Raw genomic sequence first — 12589 nt, 5'->3', positions numbered from 1 at the left:
ATTCCTTTCATAAAATTAATTAGGAGCTTATTCCACCACGCAACTCAATTGCGGATTGGTGTATATATATTTTATTTTAATGTAAATAGCTGTTTTTGTTTATTTTTACCTAAACAACTGTTTGACTTGTATTTAAATAAACTGTTTCATTGTTAAATGACAATATTTGACGTAAGCTAATTAATCCTTAAATTAATGTCTCTAAGATGTAATTTTCATTAAAGTATTTAATCCTAATTAGTTTAATACTCATTAGGACTAAATGAATGAATCTTTCTGAGTGCGGCAGTATAACTTATAATTTAAGTTTGGCATTGTTACATTGCCTTTTACATACATTTCCCAAGATCTCAGAATATATAAATGAGGCGCTTAGTAACATGTGTAAATGATACCATTAGTTATTATTCCTTGTTATAAATCTCAGCCGTTAAAACTTTTAATTATTATTATTAGTTATTTTAATTTTAATGTATTGAATTAAGTAATTTAATAAAAAAGATTGACTTCGGTGCACTTTTAATGAGATAAAATGTTGTCTATCAAAATATGTAGTATAAAAAATCTATTATATTTTATCCCTGCCTGACTATAAATTTTACATTGTTATAAAATTTGGATTCGCAATTATCAAAGTAAAACAACACAAACAAAAATTACACTCAAAAAATCTGAATATAAAAGAATTAATAACAAAAATGGAATTCTCTCAATTTTACTCAAACCCATTTGTTATTATTTATTCAAACAATCATTACACTTTTACAGATCGATATTTATATTTAATGTTAGTGCGTATTACGTTGAACTTCGTATAAAAAACAGAGATTCTATTACAGCAATGGTACATCTGGTTTTTGATTATACATTCAGAGATACTTAAAACGTTTAATTCAATGAACAGAAATTACGTCGTTATATCTTTAGGTAAAATCATTTACATTAGTTTTAACAAAATTCTCTTGACATCAAACGAAACAATAGAGGTCAAAAGTCTGCGTCTAAACGTTCCCACAATTTATAAATATAAAACGAGTATTAATTAAAAATGGTTATAGTATAATAAAACTTAAGAATTTTTCGGACAAGCTATTTGCGACAATGTAAGTATAAATCCATATCTTTGCTAATAATACGAAAGTAAGTTTATTTATTTGTTTGTCTCATACGCTTTCTTGTCTTTACTACTCAACCGGTCGTTATGAAATTTCGCAAACATGAAGGATACAGAAAAGGTTAAAGAGTAGGTACCTAACACTTACCCACATCTTTGCCTCCCTCGCACCTGAATCAAGCTTCATGTGGAAATCAATAGTATAAAAAAAAAACAAAGAAGAACAATATAGATGTTTTGGAAAATGTCAAATACGAAACGCTTTTTTGTAATAATAGATAATGAAACGCTAACGAAGACTGTGTTTGCAAGGAACCAGCGAATTGTACAACGTAAATATGTAAGATATATGTATACCTAAATAATGTACGTACCTACACGTGTTTACCTTTACATAAACTCTACAACATCGTCCCGAATTCCGAAACAACCCTGTTGCGTGTAATTAGACTACGTTACTTGTTCAGCCATACATTCGCTAGTTCTAATTACACGCACGTCTCTTACTAATTTATTATCCAATAATAGCTGTTACTCGGCCGCCGAGCTCTGTATAAAGTAAATTATAAATATATATATAAATAACTTTTAAAAGTACGTCAACAACATACAATAACATAAAATGTACAGCCTGTAATTTTCCCACTGCTGGGCTAAGGCCTCCTCTCCCTTTGAGAAGTTTAGGAATATCAACATCACCACGCTGCTCAAATGTGACACAATTTCGTTGAAATTAGACACATGCAGATTTCCTCATGATGTTTTCCTTCACCGTCGAGCACGAGATAAATTATAAACACAAAGGGCTTGAACCCGCAATCAAGAACATTAATCGATTATAAAAATAATTCGAATTCTACACCACAGTGTGAGCATAAAAGTTTCCATCATGAGGATACCTACTTAGTTAATTGTATCTTCGAATGAAGCGACTCATATAATAATGATCAAACTTCACTTCAAGAAGTTAATTTGATCTTATATTAGGTTACGATGTACGTAATATACTATGTATTCATTTAATTTGTGTACTTAAATTAAAATTTAAAAACTTCCACAAAACTGTCTGGAAATCCTGAATGTGCAAACGCCAACTCGCCTGCATCGTTAATAATCATAACTCTTGACTGAACACTTTAAAGTTCACACCTAGCGAGGCACTCAGCATGATGTAAGAAAAGACGGGAAAAATATTTCCGTAAGACCCTTTGTGCGTTGTACCTTTTGAATTTTGTCTTTATATTTGTATGAACTAACTTCTATATTTGTGCGTAGCTTTTCACAATGGCGTCGCTCTGATGTTTTTCACGTGGATTACGGAAATGTTTTTGTACAAAATTGACATTTTAATTTTTTAAATTCGGATGGATTAAAGTAAGCTAAGGCATTATATTTAAGTGTCATCTTTTTAATAATTTATCTTTGTTTCACAAATCGTTTGTTAGCGATATTAAACTCGTGTAGGTATGTATATATTTTTTATTATGTTTTTTCTGACCTCTAATAGTCGAAGGTCTAAATTGTAAATAACTGTTAATTTAATGTTTTATTGTACAATTAAATTAATTTCAAACTTTTGCCAGAAAGCGTGCTTGTACCTAATCGTTAATGTCGAAGGTCTATAGGCACGCACCCATAACTCTAAGTCTAGCTAAAAATGGCTGCCATTGATTGACCTATTAATGCCCTTTATATTACCTTCATATGATTATAACGGCTTTTCACATTAAAGCGTGTACATTTTAACCCTTAAAGTTTAAACGAAAGGGTTAGGGGTTTTAATAAGGTGGGTATAATTGAGAAACCGACGAAATCCGTTTTGATTTTATCGTACAGGCATATTAATTTAGATTACTTAAAAAAAATGCATAATTATCTACATATTTAAGATTAAGTAAAGATTTTGAAATTAACGGAAATCGTAAATTTTTGCTGTCGTCGATCGTATTTTTTTTTAACTTATTGGTACGCATAGAATAAAAAAGTATACTTCTCATTCTATTATTAAATAGAATGAGAAGTATACTTTTTTTTTCGAATAATCATATCTCCACCGATATGTTTTCCGAAGTTTTAGTATATCATATCTATAATTTATATTTATTTTATTTATTCTCAGAAAGACATTATTTACGAAGTAAAGGCAGCAAAAAAACAAATTATATGTATTTGTTAAGTTAACGTGACGGGGCGAGCCCCGAGTGAATAGATCTATACCTATAACATAGTATTATCTCTAGACAATATTATGACTATTATTTGTAGCTGACAGACTGTTTCATGTAATTAATTATAAAATGTTTATATTATAACTTTGGAAGTTTATTTCAATTTGCGTGTTATCTCGATTTCGTCAACACTATCTTTGAAGTAACTAAACGCTAATTTAAATTTAGTCCACTCTAAAAACAAAACGATAAAAAGAGCTCTCGTAAAAAGAGTTCTAGTTTTTACTTGAATTAGGGTCAGGTAGGCTGTCAAAAGTACAGAATCCAGGACAGTACAATGTATGAGAGTTTTTTTTTTAAATCAGAATTTATAAAAAGATATAAAAAGCTTGTTTTTCTGTTTCAGGTCAATTATTAACGTCAAACATTAGGATATTATATTTAAGGTAAGTTATTTAGAAATATAATTATTTAAACAAGTTTATGTCCATATTTTTCAAGCTGTTATTCCAAGCAAATTGTCACTAATATTAATTCAAATTTAATATTTCTTATCTCCTGCCTCGTTACAAACAAATTGAACTGAGATAGCTCTGTGAAGAGAAAACGTAGATCTTAGCCAAACGTAGAAGATTCATATCAAAGTTAGCGTTACCAAATTTTTATATTCTTAATTTATCTCCTAATGAGGTTAAAAATAATTGTCCCAGTTATGAGCCATTTATGGACTGTTACCCCAAACCGATGATTCTCAAATAAATTAGCATTTTAAAGGGATATTCTATTTTAAAATATAATCTAATCATATTCATAAGTTTTGCAGTAAGTGAATTGAAGGGTAAATAAAAAGGGGAAGAATGATCAAAGCTAAGTAATGTACTTTTATTTTCTATCAATAAATTTAAATCTCATTTCAATAAATTAATAGTAAAAACATTTTTAAAACCAAGTTTTTATATCCAAAATGTTGTGTGTATGCTGTTGACCATTGAGTGCCTGGTTTGTCTGGAGACAATCCTGTTTTAAATTTCCATAAAAATGCATTTGCATCGGAACTGATGCAATACTTGAAATTATAACTTCTTAGGATAGGTAAAGTTATTTTAATTTTTTGTTTGTAAGATTTGACCTCAACAAACTCACAAACATTGCAAGTTCATATATACGTAGTAAGCTATATATACAATAACATATTATTTACGCTGGCACTCATACGGGAAATAAGACAATTTCAACTATAAATGATTCATTCAATAGAAGTTGCTAGAATTTAACTATTGACAGTGATTATAAAATATAAATCGCAAAATCTATAAAGGATAATGCGATCCATTACACGCTTCATTTGACATTTAATATTAAATACAGCCTAATTGTCGAAACCAATTTAATCCTTTGTGATTGATATATTGAATGATTTGTACGTTTTCGGCATCTGTTAAAAAATATATATTTGATCCTATGTTTAAACATTTTATAATCATTTCAACTTAAGCGGAAAATTTCGTATTGTTTTAATTTATTAAAATAAAATAGGCGTATTTTGATTAATATCTAATTTTGATGAATCAGAAATTTATTCTATATTAATAAGAAAATTTCTACATATGTGTGTATGTATATATAAATACCAAAAGATATGCATGTACATGCAAAGATACAACATCTTTATGAACTTAACCCTTCGTAAAAAGTCGTATGTAAATATATGTGTCAAAAATTATGTTGTCTATTAATAAATAGATGAATGTTATATAATTATTATGGGCGTGAAAGATCATATTAATACCCGCTCATTCACCTTATAAATAATCCGAAAGATTTTATTAAAATGTATTTAAAGCTTAACTTTTTACGATGAAACTGATGATGCCAAGTCTATTGTGCTATTTTCATCTTCGTTTTAAAACATCGTTATGTTTTAAATCGAAGATGAAAAAAATAGTTTTACAATTTCATTTTATACGAATCATTTTATTTTGTATGCTACGATTGGATTATGCTCTATATTGATGTTATTATCGTATGAGTGACTAGCTGTGCCCGCGACTTCGCGCGCGTTTGAATTTAACAAAAAGTTATTGTTGTACCCTGAGTTACTCCTTATTACATCAGCTATCTGCCAGTGAAACTCCCATCAAAATCATTCCAGCCGGAACAAACAGGCAAGCAGACAGACAAAAATTTAAAATATGCTGTTTAGGTATATGTACCGTGGATACATACATTTTACATTTAGTAAAAAGCGATTATTTTAATATTACAAACAGACACTTCAATTTTATTATATGTATATATGATTTGGAACGGTATAAAATAATAATAGTCGAAAATTTCTATTGAACATCTAATTTTGGAGTGGTATCGACATTGTATTAATATTTTACTTATTGTTCATTGCGACACATTTTAACTGTATTCAATACTACTATTCAAATAGTGTCATACATATGTTTTGGAATTGACACTCGCAACCATATTTGGAACAATTCTAATATCAAATAAAACGAAACTTTTTAAAACCGGACTGGACATAAGAACAAACAAACGAACTATTCAGCTTTATTTATTTGTATATATTTAATACGTAGTAACTTAACTTGAAACAATTAATTTACAATAATTCAATAAATATCTGTTAAAAATATAATAAGGAGCTAATAAATCGATAAAATCTGAATAGCCCTTACAAGACCGATGTTCGATACAAAAACTAACAGTTTCTGTTTTAAGAAGAAAGGCCGTGATAAAAACCCCTGACATCCCTCTTTATGTTATCAGCGTTGAAGATTGAGATTACAGTTACGTGTCTAATGGACGTTGAAATACGAATTTGGTGTCCTTTTACTTTTTGTCGTTGTTTAATGGACTTGAGCGATTTTATGCCTTGTAAGGAATTTGTAATGCCCTTAGATAAAAAAATGTCTCAAATTTGCTTTTTCTTTTTTTTTCAATACGACCACATAACAGTATCATCGTAGTCAACAGTAGCATATTTTAGTACATTTTAAAACTTTTAAAATATGTTTATTTTATAACTGTAATAAATTGTTATTAATATACATTTTATTTAAACGTATGCATCAGAAGCAAACACGAATCATGATTTATTATCCTCAACATCCCACTAACGCTGATCGATGCATTATTTCGCGGTATCCGGTCCTCGCCAAACAAGAATGCGCCGGCGCCGAACGATATCGCACGTCCATTCTCAAGATCCACATATGTCTATCAACGTCCCACACCGGAAGACGATAGAGAGAAACGGCTATGACATCACCCGTAATGCATAAGCTATTAACATAATTGCTTATTGTAACAGTTATTTTTAGATAAGATAGGAAATAGGTGACAAAAGAAAAATAATTTGAATATATAGGATCGATTCAATAAAAAATCAAACTATGGATTTTTTTTTGTAAAATATAGAAGCAACATTACTTCCTGACTGAATAAATAAAAATATTGCTGTATCTATACAAATCTTATAAAATGGTTTAAAAATCGCGCGAGTCAAGCTCCTTAAGTACATACATAAAATAAAAGAGTATCTAGTTGAAAAATAGTACAAAGGGTCACTTATCTGTTACGAGAGAACGTTCAATGATTATTTGTGTGATTATATCTGTAGAAAAATGTATATGCTAATCGACTTATAGAATATTATCAATGGCGTCACCTATAATATAGAACACCAATAAGATTAATCTGTCGTCTTAACCGACGCCAGTATAATTATACAGGATAAGGAGCAGACAATTTGACATTGATACGTTAAGTCGCTGGCGACCCTCAGACCAGATAAGGGAAACAGTGCGCGCCACTTATATACTAGAATACAATTATATACTAGTTCCTGCTAATTAATAGCTTGAATTGACCTTGTATAATTGAATTGAAACCCAGGAGACTGACAATAAATTGGCTACGATGATGTCTATTGCGGATAATTTGAATAATCTATAAATTAAATTATGGATAAGGTATTGCCATCCCAAAACGACAATAAATTTTCTGGGAAATGATTTAGTAGCGTGTAAATAGTATCTGATTCTTTGTTATTTAATCATTTGTTTATATATGTTACCTGTTACTAAAACGTTGGGTTTTATGAGTTCAATAGTCAGTATTATATACGTATTGTTACTCCACTGGTGATAGTAGTTCATTTTTCATCCAGAGAATCCTTCAGCGTTGTGATTGCCTATGTGGTCATGATTTGTGCAGTAGCCATGTTTTATTATTTGATCCCTCAGTGTAATCTCATGTAAGTAAATGTATCACGTTACTAAATGGATTTAAAAAGAACATTTTACTTGACACCATTTTTGACGGTACCTATCTATTATATCTGATAACAAAAATGTTCTTATACATATACGAGCATCTCCGCGTGGTTAAACTTTCCTGCTCCGCGTCCGTGAGCCGTAACTTCCTATATAATAATAGGACTATAAAAAGCAAAAATATTTTTCAAAACATAATGGTATTTTCAGAGATTAGCATTTTCAAACAAACTCTTTAGCTTTATTATAATAGTTTTATGATAATCGTATTTTTAAATCGATAGTATTATGTCCACAGCCGTTAGTATTAATTTATAATACAGGTGTAAAAGTCAATAACATAGTTTTATAAAACAATATTGCAGACGCAGGTATTTTTGAAAGACAACGGAAGTTGGTAACGACAGCACAGCGATGTCATTAGGTTTTTTGTTCAAAAATTCTTACTTCTTGTATAATTACATTAGCTTAAACCACTTTCTATTGTTTTTACGATCCCTTAGCAATTAAAAAGACAGCTTCTGCTTTAGTATCCAGTTAAAAAGATTTATTTTCTTTTCTATATTACAATTGTCGGTCCTTTGCCTCCATTCAGCATACCAGGAGTGCAAGAGTGAGATAGCAACAGATTAGATGTCACTGTTTTTATAAGTTAAGGTGGAAGTCCTTAGAGTCAGCGTACTCGTTAAGCGAACACTTCTTCCATTTTAGATGTTGTCGGTATCTCCGGTTTGTCGTTATCCAAATACGGAATCAAGTATAACTATTATCTAATCCTGTTCCTAACTCGTTATGACCTTTAATCGACAACTTGTTTGTACAATTAAATCTTTACATATACTATCGCTTCTATTTTAATTAATACTATATCTATTACAACAGGGTCTTTGTCATAGTTGCGAGTAGTTACTTAATCGACTAAGCGTTTATTTAAGGATCACAATACATGTCTCGATTTACAAACCGAGCAAAACGTAGTTTGTTTTCACCGCCAACGCACAGTGGTTCTGGTTGTCTGAGTCAGCGGCTATTTTGAGTTCGTTGATGCGCGTGCGCCGCCGAACGCAATCACGCGCATACAACTTATGACTGCTTTGAATACACTGTAACTGTTTGTCGAATTTATAACGACATGCTGTTTCACGATTGACAAATAATATCTGTCTTATTTGTTGAGTCAGAGTGAAAATGAATGAAACTTGGTTTTAAGTCATCGCGTTAAGTTGACGCGGCGTACCGACAACGCAATGCATTTATTTACCTGTTTATAAAAATGTGTAACTCTCACTTGATATTTAAAATAACGCAATGGATTTTGACAGATACGATTGTACAACTGTTTTAAAATAATAAGAAGCTATTTAACGTCGCGATATTATCAGATATAATATATCATATTTATGTGTCAAATTATTTTGTGAGTTATACTGCGTATGTCCGCGAAGGTTCCTGGTCCCACATATAAGATTTTTTTACTTTGTACCTTGATTTTCCTTTAATATAAACGTTCTATGTTAATATGAGTCCTGTACTACCCGTGCGAAGTCAGGACGGGTAGCTGGTATATTTATATACATATATGATTAAAATGTGTTAGGAACATACCATCGTTATAATTGTTAACGTCAGCTGTGCTAATATTCTTGGTCAGCTTTACATTGAGATAGCAATTAAGACAATTAAAAGGCATCGACGGAACCCTCGAGAGCTGTATCATATTAGCGTTTAATCAATTTGATCGCGAGTAACTGATGCGAGGTCATTGACACGGTAGATATGCGTTCTTTAATATAATCGTTAAGGCCTCGATAATTAGATATCTATTCTTATTCATGACATCTTTAATAAGATCTTATACAATCTGATTTATTCGCGAAAAAGGAATATATTTACACGCCATGTTTTTTATTCTTGAATTAATTTAAATAGAACAAAAAAACAGTGCAATTGCGATTTCTTAATTAGCGTTAGATTATTATTTATGATACAACCAAGCTAAGCTAGCTTATTTTTTATTTGATATTATTCTTATTTATATTATATGCTGCCTGTATATAAAAGACATGCACATCAAATTACCAAACTCATTCAAACAATAGAAATATACACCAAAGGCATGTACAATAAGTCTGTGGAGATAATATAAAAAGATCGAATCTATTAGAAAGTTTAAAATCGAACAAGCAATAAATCAAAATATTGTTTTTAAAGAAAAAATTAGGCGAAAGCATGTTTATTTTATTCTTATTCATCTATATACATAGATCGTTTTTTTAGTTTATTCGCAATAATTATGGAAATTTTCGAGAAAACAATGCAGATAAAAATATATTTTCTTAAATAATTTTACTTTACAATTTACATTGCCTGCTTTAAAAACAACTTTACATAGATTTGTGAGTAAAATGTTTCCGTGCTGCCTCAGCGTGAATCAGGTCACGATGATTGGTCAGACGCCTGGATTCAAAACAGTACAAGGCCTATTCATCAGTGCCTTCAGATTACAGCCACTCAATTTAAGAATTTAAATTGTCCTGTTACACATTAAGATGACAGTATGTACACTATCGCTTATAATTTGCATTTAAAACTAGTAACAAGATCGATTTTTTATTTATTATAACTAATATTATCTGTAGAAGAATTTTCGATTATTTGATTGATTAAACTTTGCTCGAGATTGGCAAAAACAATCATATTTAATTTTAAATTACTTCAATTCTTAATAAAATGTTATCTACCTAAACATAGATTTGTTTTTAATTCCTTGGCATAGAAAATCTCCTTGTCAGAGAACAGAGTAAATTGAATAAAGAATAAATGGACTACCGTAAGGCTTATGAGCCTTAAATGGTCCATATGATGTTAAGGCTTATATTTTATAGTGCGATCTAAGTCGGTAGACGAACATGAAACGGCGAATACAAATATTACTAATCCGGCAGTCGGCTTGAAAAATGTCCTGACATCGTTTGCATACAATAACCGGTTGTGAATAGCATGGGCGGGACGTGCCTTGCTCCAGCCCTACACGTATGGAATTATATGTATTTTATTTTTGAGTTACGTGACAATTTCCCACAATATTATCGATGCAAAGTTAGCCACGGAAGAGTGAACAGTTTAAGGTTGAACAGGAAGTGTACATTTACCGTCAAATTTCAATTACGTCAAGGTGCAATACCCTCATTACCGGTTCTTTTATTAGATTATTCAATAATCTGTCAACTCAAACAAGCTAGTTCTGTAAATAAGCTGATATTGTAGAAACATTTGATGTTTTATGTATTCATTTGATTGTAAATCCAAATACTTTTAATTCTTATAGTAAATTCAACTTTTCTTTCTCGACTCAAAAACATTATTCCATTATGAAATATAAAATGACGGTTTATTCCAGTTTATGAAATCGCCATCTGAATAAGCTCTTCACAATTTCCTAGGCTAGAAGTTCGTTCCGATGAAACTTGACTTCTTTTATAATATATTGTTGCCGTAAAACTATTTATTGTACAACTCCGATGCCTTAAAATATAAACTATAAACTTACGAATAGTTACCTAGTACGAATAGTTACTAGTAGTAATAGTACCTACTTGTCGAATTCACACTTATTCTGTAACATCTGGTGTTAAGCTTAATGTTAAATTAGTAAATTATGATCAGTAATTCCAATGAAATATGTTTGACTTAATTTTATTGTCATTGTCCTTAATTGCGAATTCCTCGGTGAAATTGCATTAAATGCATGTAGTGCATTATTGTAACACCGCTAATTGTTCGGCCGTTAGCGTCAATTGCTTACAATAAACAACTTCACATGTTAGGGTAATAGCTTATTCAGGCTCGGACAATACCGCTATTCTGTGGCCAGCAGCATATGGAAGTTTCTCGTGTTTCGGAACCAGCTGGCACGCAGGAAAGCAATAAAACAATCGACGTTTCTGTACGCCACTCTACAGTGCGTTCTACTCAATAGCCTAAAATATTGTTTTGTTCGAACGAAATTGTATGAAATGTATTTTTTTTTTCGTAGATAAACATTTAATTTTTAACATCGTACGTAACGTCGTCCTTGTGCATAATATTTTTCCGGAGATACTATTCATATTTATTGGTATGAAGGAAGACACTTTGTTATTATTGGAAATCTGAATTTGAGTTTTTCTCCAATGGGTTAATTAAAAAAAAAAACTATAATTAGTACGGAATCCCTTCAAATTTGAGTTGGCCAGAAGTGCGCCGTCAATTTAAATTGTGCCCAATTTGGCAAAAACTTTCGCGTCGCATATGGCACGCGCACTACAAACTTAATGGGAGATGATGTAATTTATTCGTTTTTTTTTTTCGCATTGAATCAATTCACTTTCGCTAATGCAGAAGACGCTTGACAGTGATGAATTGGTGTTATATAGACAAAATGTCTAGATAAGGTAATTTATCACTTGTGTACATTATACCTTAAATGAGATCGCACTTCATTGCCGTATAATTCAAAGGACAATTAATACATGTATACACAAAACTGTTGCTTTTTATTCTTTAAATTTTGACATCGTGCTATGATGTGTTTGTATAATGTTACCGACTAAGATTTCTGCCATATTTTCATTAATGCCATTTGTGTCAAATTAGTATAATATATATTTTCACTTACTTTACATTTTATACGTGTTATTAAATATGTCTGGTACTATTAATAACCACGAAATGTATTTATTCAGTAAAAAATATGTTTTAGTTATAGTTATAAATATTATTCAGTAATATATTTGTTCTCTCATTATTATTAGTTGATAACAACGAATGAAAAATTTATAAAATATGTACTATATACTACTAATACTATTTAATTCAACAAATTAAAAAAAATATATAACAAGTCTAATCTCCTTGGTAATAAAAACGTGAAACTTATTTAATTAGATATGCAGGTAGAAAAATTATCCGACAAATGTAGATTTTCTCGCGATCTTCTCCTTCCCTGCTGTACAAGAGATGAATTATAAACACACTGT

General features: G+C 30.4%; 1 protein-coding gene across 5 annotated transcripts in view; it reads left to right on the top strand.

The window, feature by feature from the left end:
- Positions 1 to 12589, top strand: part of LOC125070194 (dystroglycan 1) — an 85176-nt gene that overhangs the window by 20853 nt on the left and 51734 nt on the right. For all 5 annotated transcript variants that reach the window (XM_047679937.1, XM_047679938.1, XM_047679936.1 and 2 more), the window contains exon 2: positions 3689 to 3728. The gene's annotated coding sequence lies outside the window, so the exon portion shown is untranslated. The remainder of the gene's footprint in view (positions 1 to 3688; positions 3729 to 12589) is intronic.

This window comes from Vanessa atalanta, chromosome 17, assembly GCF_905147765.1.
Source record: "Vanessa atalanta chromosome 17, ilVanAtal1.2, whole genome shotgun sequence".
Lineage (NCBI taxonomy): Eukaryota > Metazoa > Arthropoda > Insecta > Lepidoptera > Nymphalidae > Vanessa > Vanessa atalanta.
This window is presented reverse-complemented; position numbering and strand designations above follow the sequence as displayed.